The following is a 17,833-nucleotide window of genomic DNA, read 5'->3' as shown; positions in this document are numbered from 1 at the left end:
AGGTCGGGACCACCTTGCTATGTTTCCATAGCTCCCCAGGTGACTCCATGTGTAGGCAGCTTAGGTGCCATTTGTTTAACCTGTGGTTGGGAGACCTCATCTTTCCAGACTTTTGTCAGTTTAGCCTCCCCGTTCCCTCAAAAGGGGTGTATCTGGGGCTATAAGTCTTGATTCTTAGGAGCCCCTGTGTGTTAGCTTCTGCTGGTTAAATGAATGTCGTGTGGGTAGTCCATAGCAAAAGGACTAGAGATAGGATTAAAGAAAGCTGTTGCTTTTCCATATTGATTGGCTTTCTCTCCCTACTTTTGATAAGAGTATAACAGGCAAAAGAACTACATTTATGTACCAGACCTTGTTCTGGGAACTTTATATAAAATATCTCTTATAATCTTTACAAATGGCTGTTTTTATCCCTCATTTACAGATAAGAAAGCTGAGGCTCAGAGGATTAAGCTTGCTCAAGTGCCAATGGAGGATGTAACTGGGATTTTAACCTAGGCCTGTCTGCCTCCAAAAGCCTACTCTCACAATACACGAATCATGCTTTGGAAAAGTTTAGCATCAACAACATCTAAAGGCCGCTGGGAAAAATTTAAGAGGAGTTAATAAGTAGGCCTCTGCTTCCAATAGCTGGGAAAACGATAGAATCAGCTGCTTAATTAGTGTGTGGCTCTCCCAGGCCTATCCCTACACCCAGAGTGGGGAGTCAGCATCAGTGATGCCTGGGGCTACTGGTTGTCTTGCTTCATTAAGGGCCCTTCTCTGATAGACCTTCGGCACTGTCAGTAGAGAAAGCGAGAGCAGAGAAATGAAATATGGAGTGAAGACTAGAGGAAAACTCTCCATGGATCGCTACATACTCTGTTCACCTTGGGATTTAAAGAAACAGCCCTGCCTCTGGCCCAGCATTCCTTGTTCTTATTACTATGCATGAAATAAAAACACAAATCTTAGAGGACCTCAGCTCGATGGGCGTCTCTGGAAGGCCTGCGTTCTGAAGTGCAACCTAATTACAGGTGAGTGCACCCTGTGTGCTCTGGCCCCTGTGGTTTGTGGAGGCGAAGAAATGACTGGGGAAAAGTCACAACTCGATTATCCTGAGAGTGACCTCTCAAATCAGTACAAATCTGACCCTGCTCGAAATCCCCCATGATGTCTTGAAAATATGCATCCAGACTGTCGGTGGTCTTGTAAGAATAGTCCCTGTGCAGTTATATCCTGGGAGCAAAAACAAGTGAGCTTGTTTTTAAACACCCGTGTCTATTCATAGAACCTCACATGGCTCTGCACCTCCATTCTGTACTGCTAGTGTTCTAGGCCCCAAAGTATTATTCCAGACACTTGAAAGAATGAGTGAAATGAAGCAGGAAGCCCTGAAATTTAGGGGTATTTTGTTTTTTAGTTCCGACATATTTTCTAATAGCAAAGGATTTTTGGAAAGTGCTCCTCAGAATTGATCTGTGTCTAACCACCTTGAAAAATGTGGGGACATGTAGGGCCTGAATATATATGTCTCTGTATGTTACAACTTCAGCACTTTGACACATATTACTAGGCAAGACTTAAGAGAGGGCAAGTAAGTACTATACCACAGAGTGAAGTTTATGTGTTTCTGGCCGAGTTGTTTGGAGTTGTGATTTGTGGGGAGATCAATAAACAATCTCATACACATATTGGAAGTTTTTAAAGATGAAAATATTCCAGGGAGGGGAGCAATTTATTTTAAAATGAAGTGGTCTTGCTTCTGAATCAAAGAATTAGAGCACAGCACACAAGACAAAAGAATGTGAGAGCAAAGATGGCTGCTGGTCTTTTCCTTGCTCCTTTCAAAACAAAAATGACAGCAAGAGTCAGATTTCCCACAGGGAAGTAGAAAGAGCACTGTGTTTGTTAGGGATCAGGAGACCTGGCTTCCAGTACTGACAGGCCCCAAGCTGTTATATGGGCATTGGTGGTGATTTCGTCTCTCCTTGCCTGTTTGCTCATTGGTTAGTGGGAAGTAATAATGGCCACCCTATCTCACAGTAATGCTGTGAGAATCTAGTGAGCAGTGTACATCATTTGAAAATGTTGACGTGCTATAGGAATGGGAGATTTTTAAACTCAACTGCCTCCTCCTAATTTGCTATGCATATGTTAATTTGTTTCAGTGTGCTGTGGGTTGACAAAATTGCCCTCAAAATGTGGGGGATCTGGTTGTAATATTAGATTGGAAAAGTCCAACTGGGCTGGTCTGGCTCACTAGATAGAAGTTCCCTCCTTTCCTCATGGCCCTTTTGGTTGAAGAGAATGGCCCTTCACAAAGACGCAGAGTGTCCTTCATTCCAAGCTATGTAAGTGCTGCTGTAACAACAAATTGATCGAGTCCTTCTTCAGGAGAATATAGCTTCTTAAGAGAAACATTTTCTTGATGAAAATCAATCTATGTTATCAAGTATTTCCCATTTGCAAAGTACTTAGAGGACACACAAGAATGGAAGTTGTGGTTCTTATCCACAAGGATGCTTACACGTTGCTGCAGAGAGGGACAGGTGAAATGTAGAAAGACGGTGTGTTGGGGTAGCGTCTGATATGAATGGGACGTATTCTTACTCCGTCTTCTAAGGACAAGGGCCTGCAGATAGGCAGTCCCCAGGATATGCCAACATTACAGTCTTCTAACCTGCATCGGTCCTTTCTTACACAGGGAACAAAGCCATCTGTTGCTAACTTAAGCCCTCTACTTAGAGAGCAGGTCTCATGCATTTTGGTCTCAGTCCTCTATACACTATTAAATATTATTGAGGATTCTAAAGAGCTTTCATTTTATCTATCCATATTTATCATATTAGAAATTAAAAGACATTTAAAAATGTGTGTTTCTTTAAGAATAACAATAATAAACCCCTTACATATTAACACAGACAACAGATGTTTTAAGAAAAATAACTATAACAGTCCCAAACAAAAAATTTAGTGAGAAGAGGGGCATTGTTTAACATTTTTACAAATGCACATAACGTCTGGCTTCAAGGAAGACAACTGAATTTTCATGTCTGCTTCTGCATTCAATCAGTTGCAATCTGTTTTGTTGGTTGAAGCATGTGAAGAAAATCTGAACTTCATCATATATCTAGTTGGAAAAGGGACAGGTATTTCATTAGTCTTCTCAGATAATTGCGAATATATATATTTTTGATACTAAACCACATTTCAACAAGAGGTAGTTTCTTAAAGGTTACTTGTCACGTAGAATCTGAGAACAACACATCAGTGAATTTTTGTCCTCTTTACATTAAAATTAAAAAAGGGGTCTACAATGCACTTTGAATGGATCTCTTTTATCCATACATGACTTTCTAGCATCACACATTGATCATTTGGAAAATGATTACTAAGTTACACAGCTGTTCCAAATGTTGACACATTTCATTACATGATATCAAAAAATCACAATTGTTTATATCACCACCCATGTTATCAGAAAAATCGTTAAGTATTTCAGCATTGTCAAGGTCATAGGGTGGACAGAAGTTTTCCAAAATTCTATTTTTGCTTGAGAACTCAAATTTTTATTGTTGCTAACAAATACTGTCAGGTTTCCTTGAAGTAGTGACAAGCTCACTCAATTTGTTGTTAAGAAAATGTCTACCAACCAGTTTGTCATTCTTTCAAGTAAAGATGGTGTTCCATGAAGAAAGCAGCTAGTTCAGCTTGAAACTCCATTGTACAAACGTTTTTCCTTGAGACAACCTCATGATAACAGAAATGCTTTATGTGCACTTCCTGGTTTGAGACAAAGCTTATTAAAAAGATATATACTCAGAGTTGAGATTTATTAAAATTGCTATTTTTTACTGACTCATCAAGGAGATTTTTAAGTGAAACTGACTTTTTTAAAAACTGTGACTGCATGCTGGGGAAGGACCACTAGTACAGTTGGGTGCCACTGCCTTGGTTTGTGTTAAAATGCCAGCAGTTTTACCCATGATTGCTTTTGTAAAGGTCAAAAACAGCGAAGACAAATGATGTCCTAATATTATTAAAACAATTTTAACCTCATGGGCCAGCTGACAGGGTCTCAGCAACACCGGAGGGTCTGTGGGCCACACTTTGGTAACCTCCAGTTTAGAGTGTTTGACCTCCCCCGAGGACAGGTACCGGGATACAGAGAACAGTCAGGATCCTTCAGTGCTTAAGGATGACCGGTCACAAGGTGCCAAGTGGTCCCAAAGAGAGGATAGGAATGCTCTCCTGGGAAAACATCTCAGATGAAAGTGAAGGTTGTTAGGGGCAGCTGGTTTCTCTGTCTCTCTGGCCAATGTTCTATTTCTTCTTTCCAGTGGTATGGGTGGTTATGACACAGGCAAGGGATTTTTCAATTTCCTTTCTATCGCTCTTTCCTTCTTACACACTTGGTTATAACCAGTTTTACACTTATAACCAGTTTTTGAACTGTGACTGAGACTTCTGATCTGAGAACCATGACATCAAAAAAATCTCTAGAGTTGTCCTTTTCTTTTTTTTTTTAAGTTACCAGCAATCGCCAATGGACCAGGCTGTTTCAAGGAGGATCCTGGCACTAACAAGAATAATTAACAGTGTGCACCCATCTATTTAGTTTCTTGAAGGCTAAGTGTCAGAATTTAGAGGAGGAAGCATTTCCTGGAGACTGGAGAGATACCTGGAGGAGGTGATCTGGAGCTGAACATGACGTAGGCAGGATGGAGGGGAAAGTCTGGCCGGGAGAAGGGCTGGAGGGAAGGTGGCCTCACTCACATAATTTACTGACTCCTCAGTAAATGCTCGGCTGGCAATGAATTGTTAACTACCACATTCTCTTCATAGACCATGTGTTAAGGACAGCTGTGGCCTGGTGCTTCTGAGGTCATACACAAGGAATAGAAAGATTTCTACCAAGTAATAGGCTCTTAGGTCCCTTGCGTCCCCAATGGCTTTGTACGAGTATTGTAGTTCTTGACACTTACTAGTCCTGTGACCTTGAGTAACTTTCTCAACTATTTTATGCCACAGTTTTGTCTATAAAACGGGGCTTATGCTTACCTTACAAAGTGGTGAGGATTAAATGGGTTAGTACATATAAAGTGCACGTGTAGAAACAGTGCTGGCACAGAGTAAGTGATTAATAAAATATACACTCATTATTATTACTTGTTTCACTTCATAGAATACTCTCACGGCCCGAAGAGAGAGAAGTGATTCCCTCTGTTAAGGCATAATTTCATAAAATTAAAATCATGAGTCTTATGCAGATATAAAATGAATACCTATCAAACATTTAGCTCATTAACTAATGAAAGAGCCATTAAGATATTAAGACCAGCTCAATGAGCATTTGAGAAACTAGGTATTCAGCAGGCAATGTTAAGATAAGATTGCTGGATAAGACTCAAAACTGAGTAATGTCCAACAAGGCCCAAAACTATAATCTTTGTGGTTATACCTTCCACTGGATAGAAATTATTTGCATCTGTGGGGGAGGAAAAAGTTTTTCTTGACCCTGTGGTGTCCCTGACTGGATCTGAAAATTAAACTGACAAAGGCAGATTAGCAGGAGAAAAGCATTTAGATTTTGTTGAATTTTTACATGTACGTGGGAGCCTTCACAAGAGAATGAAGACCCGAAGAAGTGACCAGAACAGGAAAACTTTATACCTTTTAGACAAAGGAACAATAAATTTGTGAAGAATTGCTAAGTCATAGGGGTTTGGGCTAGGAGTAGTAAAGGGTGAGGAAGTAACTAGGAAGATGAGAGTGAGTTTAACAAGGTCTGTGTGTGTAGATTTCTTGGCCACCAATTCCCCATCTCTGGTGATAAGAATGTCTCCTAGTACACAGAGGTGATCCTTCACAGGGGAGGTGCATGACCTATTTCAGGGAAGGAGAGGGAGGAGGTCAGAGTGACCTTCTGCTTTGACTGTTTTTCTCAGATTTCTTCAGCTTAAGATAGTCAATATGCCAAAATGCCACATTTGGGGTAGCATGTCCTGAACCCCATCAGTCCCAGCTGTACAAAAGTTTGCAAGTTAAACTCTACCCCTACAGAGTAAAAAAAAAATAAAAATAAATAAATAAAAAAATCCAAGGCAATGGGCAAACATTGTACTACACTGAAAGAATTCCTGCTAATCCCTTTTGCCTATTTTGAAATTTTGGATACATTTTCTGATAACTCCAAGCTATGAATGGGGAAACTGAAAACTGGGTATCACAGAGGCAAAATAACTTACACAAAGTTATATGGCTAGAAATGGCAGAGCCAGAATTCAAATATCCATATTCTTTTCACTAAATCTATTACCTCCACTCAAATATTATAGAATTCACTCTTTAAGGAGATGATTAGAGTACATATAGTACAGGAACTCCTGGTCTCCTCTGAGAAAGATGGGAGGGAGTAGGGAACAGTTAGAAACAAAATTCAGAATTCCCAGGATGCAACAGTGTTTCCAATCTGTCCATCATTAGCAAAACATGCTTCCTTTCCCTTCCCTTGATTTTAAAAAATTTGAATGGCATGAAATGAATTTAAGGGTACTGGAATGAGGATGGGTATGTGTCCAAGTATGCGTGAAATCATTTATAGGTTCTGAGATTATTCCTGGATTGGAAGAAAATTAATTTGCTAGTAATTTAATAACTCAATTCTCTGTTTGTATAATTTCTTTTGAATGGGAATGAAAAAAATTTTTTTTGTACTTTGAAAAAAAAATTTACTAATTTTTCCTGGGTTGTTATTAGCAAGTATAAATTGTATTCTTCTTAAGATAAATTTGAAGTGGAGGCAGTTGGTTGCTTTGTATTGCTTTATAACTTTGTCAGAATTTGTCAAAACATGATATAAAGCAAAAATGCATAGAGTAGGTGACTCAGAATAGGTTTATTTATAAGTAGAAACTTGACCCAAATGCATCAGTAAACTAAAAAATGGAATAAATCACACTAATTGGTTTTTAAAAAGAAGGAAAAAATGGGCATAATTAAAAAAAACAAACCCACAAAACTAACAAACCAGTTTAAACCAGATTTGAACAGTATTGGAGTGGAAAACTTATCTTAGTAATTGGCACTTAGGGAAGGAAGGTGATGTTCTCTTGTATGTCTCTCTGTCCAAATTTCTCCTTAAGAAGACACTGGTCGTATTGCTGACCAATGTCCTAACTAATGACATCTGCAGTGACTCTATTTCCAAATAAGGTCACATTCTGAAGCATTGGGCATTTGGACTTCAACATATGAATTCTGGGAGAACAAAATCCAACCCATGACAAACCACACGAAGTTTGGAGGTGTGCCACCGCAAGCCAAGGAACTACCGGAAGCCCAGAGAGATCCTGGAAGAGCCTGAAAGAGATCCTTCCCTTGAGCCTACAGAGAGAGCATGACCCTGATGACACCTAGATGTCAGGCTTCGGGCTGCCGGACCTGACACAATAAGTTTGTTGTTAAGCCATTCACTTTGCAGTACTTTGTTATGGCAGCCCTAGCAGACAAAATCCTGAAGGAAAGAGAAAAGGAATGAAATCGCCATGATTCAACAGACAGTGATGGCTTGATGCAGGGTAAAGAAAGAACAGGCTCAAAGGAAGGAGCTGGTTCAAAAAACTTAAAGCTCATCTGGGCCTGTGTGGGGAGGAGGGAGGAAAATATACCTCCTGGCTGCAGACAGAGACAGGCAGAGAGGGCTGTTTCTTCTGCTGCCCGATGCGGCCAGGTCCCACAACGGGAAAGAATCGGAAGCTAAGAAAGGGGAGTTTGGGAGTCAGTGGATGTTCATGAGACCCTGGGGTGCAGGTTGCGGAAGCACCAACCTTACCTTCAATTCAGGAATATGAGGGTGATTCTCTAGTCGGAGCAACTGTGGGCACAAAGCAAGCAGTGCAAGCGTCCAGGGAATTCCAGAGCGGGAGCCAGAGCCGAGGTGGTCGTGGCTGCCCCTCTCCTTCCGTTTCTCTGGGCACAGGGGCCACGGTTAAGAACGCCGTGGGACCGCTCAAAGATGAAGCTACTCAGAAAAGCTGGGACAGTGGAGACTGTGAGGAAATTGTTGGTGTCTGTACTTTATAGATAAGTTCCTTGCAAAACACCTCACTTCCAGTTGTAGCACATCCACATTCTTTGCCTGCCTCCGCTGAGAAATGGCTCTTACACATTTCAGAAAGCTTGCTCTTGTAAATGAACGAAAGCTTTGCAACCACAGCTCTTAAGAGGAGAAAAGAGCAATTTATATTGAGAATTAGATAATAGTTTTATCTGAGTGAAAAAGAAAACTAACTTCCCCACCAGACAAGAGGCTCCCTGAAGGAGGGATAGATCTTTGAACTGTGGAAGCTCCTCAGTGGCCCTGGGTTTCCTCCTCAGGTTCCTTCAAGTGGCTGTGGATGGAGGCCTGGTGAGTTGCCTGTCAGCCCCTGGCCATCTCTGACTGTGGCCATGCACTGCTTCAGCTTGCAGGCTCACAGGACAGGAGTCATCTACTCTGGCATCTAAAACAGTTCCCTTATATTCCCCCATATGTTCAATTTCCATAGTACTTACTAACAAAAAAGGTGTTAATGTAAGAAGCGTCCAAACCTGGAGAGAATGTTAATGAATTTATTTAAGCCAAACTGATGATAATTGCTGGGAAACAAAATTTCCATGGTTTAAGAAAATGTTCCAGAGAAAGGCAGTTTTGCAGGCTTATTTTATACATTAGAATCAAAGGAGGAGACATAAGGAGCGTTACATGAATCTATTGGAGATAGATTAAGTGGGCAGGAGAATGCAAAGCGGGGTAATCTCTGGGATTGGATAAAAGGTAGAATAGAGAGATGCATACATCTTTTACGTTAGTGGGTACAGGATAGTTAATAATTAACATTTACAGCACATAGAGATGGTATTGGGGGAACAAAATAACAATAAGGGGTTCTGTGATCTCGTGCTCTGGTGTGGTGCGTTGTGCCCTGAGGGGTCTGGAAAAAGGAATTACTCTGACATTCCAAGGGTATGTTATCTTAGATGCAAAAAGTCAATAGACAGGCTCAAGGAAGGTAAAGATTGACCTTTGTCAAGGAAGCTACAGTCCCAGGATATGACTACCTGCCATGACCTGCTTTTAGCTGGGAATTTTTATGTTCAGACCATCCTATGTGGTTAATTTCGGTCTCTGAGTTTGTATGGCCCACATGCAGCCTCCCCTGAGCTTGTCAGGTTTAGTATGTGGCCCCTTTTTTTGTACACAGGAGAAACACTAAGCCATACAGACTTGTAGTCATTAGCCCAGAGCTACAGATGGGCTACAAGTGAGGGGAAATCAGGGAAATGGGAGTTTGGTCTGGAGAATACGTTAATATTCTGGCTTTGTTTTATTTGTGGTGTGATTCCCATGCCAGAAGACATTATCTGGTCCTTTAATATTTCAGACACATTAATTCAGGTCCCCTCTCCCACAGACCCTGTCCTCTGGGGGTGGGAGGCGCTGTATTCCCAAGGTTACTACCAGCCTTCCAAGTTGTTTCCTGGGGACTCTCCACCTCTTATGGGCCCCCGTCTCATGGCTATTCTCTTGGAAATTGGTTGTTTTCCCTGGAATTCCCCAGCAACTTTGACATTGCCAACAATAAAACCAAATTAAAACCAAAATGCCACCTATCCAAATCATTAGCATATGCAGCCTAAGGTTGCAGGAGTTCAGAGGGGTTCATAACGTGGCAAAGCAAACAACAAATAATCTGAAAGTTAATATTAAAAATCCCTGTTCTTAAAAGGGCTTGCCCACTTCTCCACTGGGAAGACCTCCTGGCCCACCCCTTCCACAGGCTCCAAGGTCCTGTTCTGCGTGTGGTGGGACCTCATTGCCCACCTCACGCAGGTAAGACCTTCTTCCGGTTCCTCCAGGGCATCAAACCCCTGTCTTGTCAATTCTTCACAAATTTGCAAAGCTGGCTTAATTTTGGATTGTCACACCCCACAGATGAATGCATGTGTGCTCTAAGGTGAACTCTGTTTGCTTTGGAACTTGATGGCCTTTAACTTCCATGCTCCCCTCCCCAACTCAACCTTTATCCTTCTCTTGACAGATGCTCTTAGATATTGAGCCAGGTAATCTGATATATGTGGCCACGCTAATTGTCAACATCTGCTAATAGCATATAACACATTCAACCCACTTCCTGGCCTCAAAAACAAGTCTTCTAGGACTTGTCTCAGTAAAGGGGCTCAAAATAGGGGGTTTCCATTTCTGTGGTGGTCAGAGTCAGGGGAGGATGTTTCTGGTTAGGCCACCCGTTAGCTGTGCCCCTCAAATCAGAACAACATGGAGACCCCCTTCCAAGCTGCTCCTTCAGCTCCAAATGCCCACTGGGAAAGCCCAGAATAGGAATAAGATAGATGGAATGGACAAGGGCCATATGATCTGAGTTCCAAATGTCTTCCAGCCATGAACATCTTGGGGTGCTGGGTCAGCTGTCTGGCTGCCCTCTTCTCTTGCACTTAATTATGTAGAATTAGAAGACACAGAATACTGGGAGGATACTTGGCTCACTCTGCTGTGAGATAAGACCAGTTGGCCATGACTTTAGTTCAATCACAGCTTAGCATCTACATTATTAGTCTTTCTACTCAGTACATTTTTAGACCACAAGTGAATTTCCTTTTGTAGTCAAACAAAGGTGAATGACAGGGATTCTTTCTAAAGCTTTATAAATTGGCATACATTGATTTTTATTTTGCAATCCTTTTATATATATTAAAGTGATTCATGAAACCACATACAAGTGGAACTTGAGGGGGGTAAAAGGAACATTGAGCTTCTGTATCTTGGGAAACTTCCTGTAATAAATCCATGTGGTGAAAAGAAACAGGAAGCAAACACCAAGCTGGCCAACTGGAGAACTTGAGATACAGCTATTATATAATGGTGACTCTGCCACATAAATGCTCAGTCCTACAAACTATGTTTCTAACCTTGTGTCAACACACATGGAAGGGGCCTGAGAGAGCTTTGATGTTTTTCTGGATATTCCTAGTCTTCCAAGGAGATTTGCTAAATGATTTCAAAGGAGTTTATACTGTTCTAAAAATTCTCCTGTGAAGGAGATCTCATGGCTTCCCTGACTGATCCATGTTCAGCCTGTCAGAGAGTTACCTGGACACCTTACCTGAATTCTATATGTGCTATGTTCTGGCTGTTTCTTCCTGCTTTGGCTTGAGTGGGGTAAGCTTCTTGGGTTTACCTCTCTGTTAAGGAAAGTGAATTTTAATTGACTAATGTTTTTTAAAAAAACCGAGTGTAAGATTTTGCTATAATGAGGGATAAAGCCTAATTTTCCCTAAACATCTATATATTCTGTATCCTTTATAGTTATATTGAAGTAAAGCCTATTTTAAAACTTTTGAACTCAAGATGGATTGCTCTAATACATCCCTGTAAATGAATATTTGTCTGTCTTTCTCATCTTCACTAGAACCTTTGCTTAAATTGTATACCAAGAAATATGAAAGTGAGCTAGCTATATCAGTATCTTGGCATTGTTGTGTTAAAACTGCCACAAAGCTTAATACGAAAACTTTTAACCTTAAAGATACTCTCCCAAAGCCTTAATAATGCTATATTCATAAAAAGGAGGAACTTATTTAAAAAATACATTCCTGAGAAACACAGATTTTTTTTTCTTCAAATCTAAAACTCTGGTGGACTTGCAAACAACTTGAAGAAACTTAAACCTTCTTTTCTGAAGGTAATGGTCTCATCTGACACAGAGGCTGTGTTTTAAACTCAGAAGCCGTCTGGGAGTGTCCTGACTTCATGGTCCTATGAAGTGCTGTGTTTGAAAGGAAGTAGTTAGTGTCCTATGCTTAGGGTTGGGGATGAGAGCATAAAAGAGAAATAGAATTTAGAGATTCCTGAACTCTTTAGTGGAGAAGGTAAAACAAAAATATATGAACTCACATGAAAGCAATTTCAAAATTGTTCAAAAATTGTCCCCAGAACCTTCAATCTCTTCTCTTTCAATATTGTGTTTCTCACATAACCTCACACTAAGTGGCCAGCACCTCAGCCCTTGCCTAATTGCTCAGCCATTCTCACTGCATTACCTTTTTGTGTGATAAGTTCTCCATACTCTTGATAATTTGTTTCAGTCTAAACATATCCATCTTATGTCTCATCCCCCTGGCCCTGTTCTCTGCCACGAGTGGATGAATTTAGTGGAACAACGGTATTCTTCACTGATAATGTCTCATTGTATCATCTCATCCATAACACATTTGCATTCTAGCAGCTGCCTTCAGGGATGCTATGCCTGTACAAGGGTTCTTCCTTCATGACAACCTTCTCCAGCACCCTTTAGATAAACTGAACAGACAACTTTCTCCTCTTCCAAAGCGTAACATCAACCCTGATTACAAAGCAGCATTTGTAAACTGACGTACAACAATGTAGGTGACCCAGGACTTTGATCTGGGGAGCACCCAAATTTGGGAAAGAAGAAAGAAAAGGCCTGATGATGATGAGAAGTGTCTAGAACTACACTGCCCAGTATGGAAGCCACTAACCATATTTCCATCATTGCATAAAGTTTTATTGAAAGTGTGGGGCGCATTGCTAAAACGAAAGTGATTCTTCTCAAGAAGCTGGTTCTACCTATGAGAGCCAAGACCTCCCTCACTTGCTAGTAGACCTACGGATTATGATCTCTGATGGGAAAAAGGTACTTACATCATTATGGTGGACCCTTATTGTGGAGAATTATTTCTTATGGAGACTAACTGATGTAGACTTAGTAATAATGAATATTCTCTCTCTCTCTCTTTCATTTATCTTAAGAATTAACATGCATTTTCTCTAATGCAATGACTCGTCAAAGTAGGTATATATATATGTACTTTACATTTTACAGATGAGGAAACTGAGTTTTATGGAACACAAAGTGACTTGCTTGTTTACAAATGAGGCAAAGCCTGCCCAATGAGTCCTGGGAAACAACTGCCAACCCAAGCCTCTCTTTCATGCATTTGGTTGCAGTGAAGGCAGCCCAATACAAGCTGCCTGGATGAGCTAATGTAGTCTCTTTAACACGTGGCCCTTAGTAACATAATTTCACAATTTGTGGTCCAGGAATACAGTGTTATATGAAAAAGGGTCCAAAATCAAATAAGTTTGGCAAATGTTAGGTTAAAGAAAATTAAACAAACTTATTGCAGAATTTCTCAGAGCCTTTATTTTAATATACAAGTTGTGAATCTCCAAGAAGCAACATGCTAGGAGGGGTTTCTAAAACTTACTTGACCTCAGAACCATTTTGCAGTAGAGTATCGTGAAGGGTAAGTGCGCTATGGAATACCACCTGAGAAGTCAGGTTCTATACAAAGTTACTTAAAGGAGAGATCTCTAACTGGAGAAGGTGCTTCTCTGTTGCTGGTAATCTCATAATTGGTGGGCAAATATTAGGTGCCCCATAAATATTTTAGAATGCATCTTTGTTTAACGAAAAAAATCTGGAGTTTAGGTCTCTTCTGTGCAGACCCAGGAATTCATGGTTTCTCAAATTGTGAGAGGGTACTGGACCCCATTTGTGATGATAGAGGTGGTGTGTGTGCATTCTCTTAACTTATCAATAAATAAGTTCTTTTTTTAACCTTGAAAATAATATTCGTAAATACTTAAAAATTATTTTGTTGTTTAAATTATTCACAGTATAATCCTTAGAAAAGTTCATGGCCAGCTACATTGGTGAGTTTGATGTTTGCAGCAGGAGCTGAGTCATCTCAGAGGAAGTGGGTCAAAGTCCCGCATGGGGGTCTGTGAACATAAGGGAGAACTAGTGCATTCCTTTTTGTCAAAAATAGTGGCATGATGAAGCAGACTATCCCATGGAAGAATATTTGGTGGGAGAGAGGACCCCAACTGTTATCTTTCCTCAAATTTCCTGTGTTGCTGTGATCTCTCATTGACACTCACCACAGAAGCTTCTGCTGTGATGGTCTGTCCTCAAACTAGTTTGTTGAGAGGGACAGCCTTCTTGACTGCTCCACGGGCAGCTCTGACCGAGGGTGGCTCTGTGTCCCTTGGCACATCTCAAGGTAGTTTCTCCCTTCCCCACTGGCTTGTTGAAGCAAAACGTTGGATAGTAAAACAGCACAACCCAAAGAACACAGAGTGTGGCCAGTGTTTCTGTTTTATATAAGCCTCTGGCCTTTCTCACTACTCCCCAGGCTCTTTGTTTAGCTGTGCAGATAGCAGGTGGGGCCCAGGCTTTCATTTCATACTCTAGGTGTCCCTCAGAAAGTCTGGTCCCTTCCATCATAGCTAACCTCATCATACAGCTCATTTGTATCCGTAATAAGTGCTGTTCTCTTTCACAAAATCCCATCTTAGCTAAATGAGCCCACTGGGCTGGCCATATCATTCTTTTTCCAGCTGAGAACAGTTATGATCAAGTTCATGTAGGCAGTAATGTTTCCTCATTCCATTCTGGAACCAATCAATGAGAACAAAAGATGCTGCTGTGTATCATTAAATAGATATGAGCTAAACAAATAAATGGTCCCCTGGTGGGGAACTCCATTGATTCATCTTTATCAGTAGTCAAGATGCAATTAGTTAGGTATATAGCCAACAGAAACTAGTGCATATGTGTCCCAAACCATGTAAAAGTACGTTCTTGGTATCGTTTTTTTTGGTAGACCCAAACTCAAAATGTCTATTTCCCTCAACCATCTGATGGATGAGTGGTGGTATATTCATGCAATGGAATGTTACACAGCAGAGATTGAACACATTAAAACCCCAAGCAACAACGTGTGTCCTCTCACAGACATAATGTGCAACAAAAGGAAACCAAACACTAAAAGAGTGTAATAATGCGAGATTCCATTTCTATAAATCTCAAGAACAGGCACAACTAATCTCTTGTGTTTAACGTCACTTTTGGGAAGTGACTGAGAAAGAACACAAAGGATTCTTGAGTGTTAGTAATATTTAATTTCTTGATCCAGCTGGTGGTTTCATGAGTATGTTTACTCAGTACAAATTCATTGAACTGTGTTCTTGTGTACTCCTCTTTCTGTATGTCATATTCCAATAAAAAAGTTTACTGAAACAATGTAAAGCATATTATTAGGGTTCACAAGTTCCGTTACTATATTTCGGAGGGTTTATTGCTGAAATACAAGTAGAGAAGGAAGGGAGAGTTTGACAAGGCTTGTTCCTTCTTCCCCACTCTCCCACTAGGAGGAGTGAGTCAGTACGAAGTGAAAGTAAGTGGATTCTAGGAGGATTCCTTCTTATGAGGATTGTGGGAAAAACATTCCTCAGCTATATAGATTCCAATTCTATCTGCTTCCAAAGCCCTTTCTTAATCCAAAAGAATGACTCAAACGTAGCATTTCAGACTATCAGAATGCATATTTTGGATCTTGGCTTTGGGAAACTTCTTAAGTCATTCAAATAGGTCTCCAGTGCCTGGAGGCACCCAGTTAGAATGGCCTTTCCCATTTGCTGCATCTCACGGGAAGCTGGTGACCCCCTCATCTGATCAGAGATTCATGAGTATGTTGAATTATCTGTGGCTGCACATCTGTCAACAGATGATTATATGTTAATTTCTCAGGATATTGGAAAAACTAAGTAATTTTTTAAAGATTTAAAAAAATATATAGCTAACATACAATATTATCTTAGTTTCAGATGTACATCATCGTTATTCAACAGTACCCACTTAGCACCATACAGAGTTATTACCACATTATTGATTATATTCCCTATGCTAAAGAAGTGATCACCATGATAAGTTCAGCAACACCTGACACTGTACCACGCTATTACAGTATTACTGACTGTATTTCCTGTGCTGTATAGTACATCCCCAAGGCTTGTTTGTTTTATATCTGGAACTTTCAACCTCTTATGCTTCTTTATTTCCTCTCTTTTAATTTTTCAATTAGAGTTGATATTCGGTATATTTTATATTAGTTTCAGGTGTGCAGCGTAGAGGTCAGACATTTATATAATTTAGGAAGTGAGCCCCCTGACTAGTACCCACCTGGCACTATTCATACTTATTACCATATTATTGATTATATTCACTATACTTTTCATCCCAGTGACTATTTTGTTAACTACAAATTTGTATTTCTTAATCCTTTCACCTTTTTCACCCTGCTCCCAATCCCCCTCCTATCACCCCGATTGAGCTAGTACCCATCTGACACCATACACAGTTATTACAATATTATTGACTATATTCCTTATACTGTACCCTACATCCCTATGACTGCTGTGTAACAACCAATTTATACTTCTTGATCCCTTCTCTTTTTCACCTACTCCATCTCCCCCTCCCATCTGGCAACGATCAAAATAGTCTCTGTATTTATGAGTTCGTTATTGCATCATTTTTTTGTTTATTTTGTCCTTTAGATTCCGTTTATGAGTGAAATCATATGACATTTGTCTTTCGCTGTCTGATTTACTACACTCAGCACAATACCCTCTAGGTATTGTCACAGATGGCAAGATTTCATTTTTTTTTTTATTGTTGAGTAATGCTCCATTGTACATATGTATCAGCTCTTCTTTCCATTCAGTCATTGATAGACACCCAGGTTGCCTCCATGTCTTGTATATTGTAAATAATGCTGCAGTGAACATATGGATGAGCACATCTCCTCGAAGTAGCATTTTGGGTTTGTTTGGATAAATTCCCAGAAGTGGGATTACTAGGTCCTTCTTTGTCTCTTATTATAGCCTTTGTTTTAAAGACTATTTGGTATAAGCCCCAGCTTTTGTTTGTTTCCATCTTCGAACTAACTTTTTTCATCCCTTTACTTTCAGTCTGTGTGTGTCTTTCGATCTGAAGTGAGTCTCTTGTAGGCAGCAAGGGTCTTGCTTTCTTATTTATTCAGCTCCCATATCTTTTGGAGCATGTAATCCATTTCCATTGAAAGTAATTGTTTGTTTTATTAGTTTCAGGTATACAAAGCAATGTGATATTTAGACATTTAAACCCCTCATAAAGTGATAACCCACCCCCCAAGTTACTACCCCTCTGACATCTGTTATAATACCATCAACTGTCTTCCCTATGTTGTACTCCACGTCCTGTGGCTATATATACCTATATGTTTAGTTATAGTTGACATTCAATATTGTTCTACTTCAACTCTTCTGGTGTATAACGCATTTTTCAGGCATCTACACAGTCTATGACGTGATCCCTCTGCTAAGTCTAGTGACCATCTGGCGCCTTACATGATCTTTACAACATTGTTGATTTTATTCCCCATACTGTATTAACTATCAATTTGTATTCCTTAATGCCGTCACCTTTTTCACCCTGTCCCCAATCCCATTCCCGTCTATCACCCTGATAGATCTAGTATCTATCTGGCACCACACCTAGTTATTATAATATGATTGACTATATTCCTTATGCTATACCCTACATCCCCATGACTTCTGTATAACAACCATTTTGTACTTCTTAATCCCTTCCCCTTTCACCTGTCCTTAACACCCCTCCCATCTTAAAGAAGTCCCTGTAAGATTCCTTGTAATACTGGGTTGGTAGTGATGAACTTCTTCAGCTTTTTCTTGTCTGGAAAGCTCCTTATCTGTCCTTCAATTCTAAATGACAGCCTTGCTGGGTAGAGCAATCTTGGTTGTATGGCATTGCTTTTCATCACTTGGAATATTTCCTGCCACTCACTTCTTGCCTGCAAAGTTTCTGTTGATAAATCAGCTGACAATCTTTTGGGGTCTCCCTTGTAGGTAACTAACTGGTTGTTTCTTGCTGCTTTTAAGATTCTCTCTTTATATTTATCCTTTGGCATTTTAATTATGATGTGT

General features: G+C 40.2%; 1 long non-coding RNA gene across 1 annotated transcript in view; it reads left to right on the top strand.

Moving 5' to 3' along the window:
- The window catches only part of LOC141570425 (uncharacterized), a 275,111-nt gene that overhangs the window by 10,878 nt on the left and 246,400 nt on the right, over positions 1 to 17,833 (top strand). Inside the window, exon 4 of the long non-coding RNA XR_012494433.1 lies at positions 425 to 1,016. This is a non-coding gene — a long non-coding RNA (uncharacterized LOC141570425). The remainder of the gene's footprint in view (positions 1 to 424; positions 1,017 to 17,833) is intronic.

Source organism: Rhinolophus sinicus, linkage group LG03 (genome assembly GCF_036562045.2).
Source record: "Rhinolophus sinicus isolate RSC01 linkage group LG03, ASM3656204v1, whole genome shotgun sequence".
Lineage (NCBI taxonomy): Eukaryota > Metazoa > Chordata > Mammalia > Chiroptera > Rhinolophidae > Rhinolophus > Rhinolophus sinicus.
Note: the sequence above shows the minus strand (reverse complement) of the source record. Positions and strands in the feature narration are given on the sequence as shown.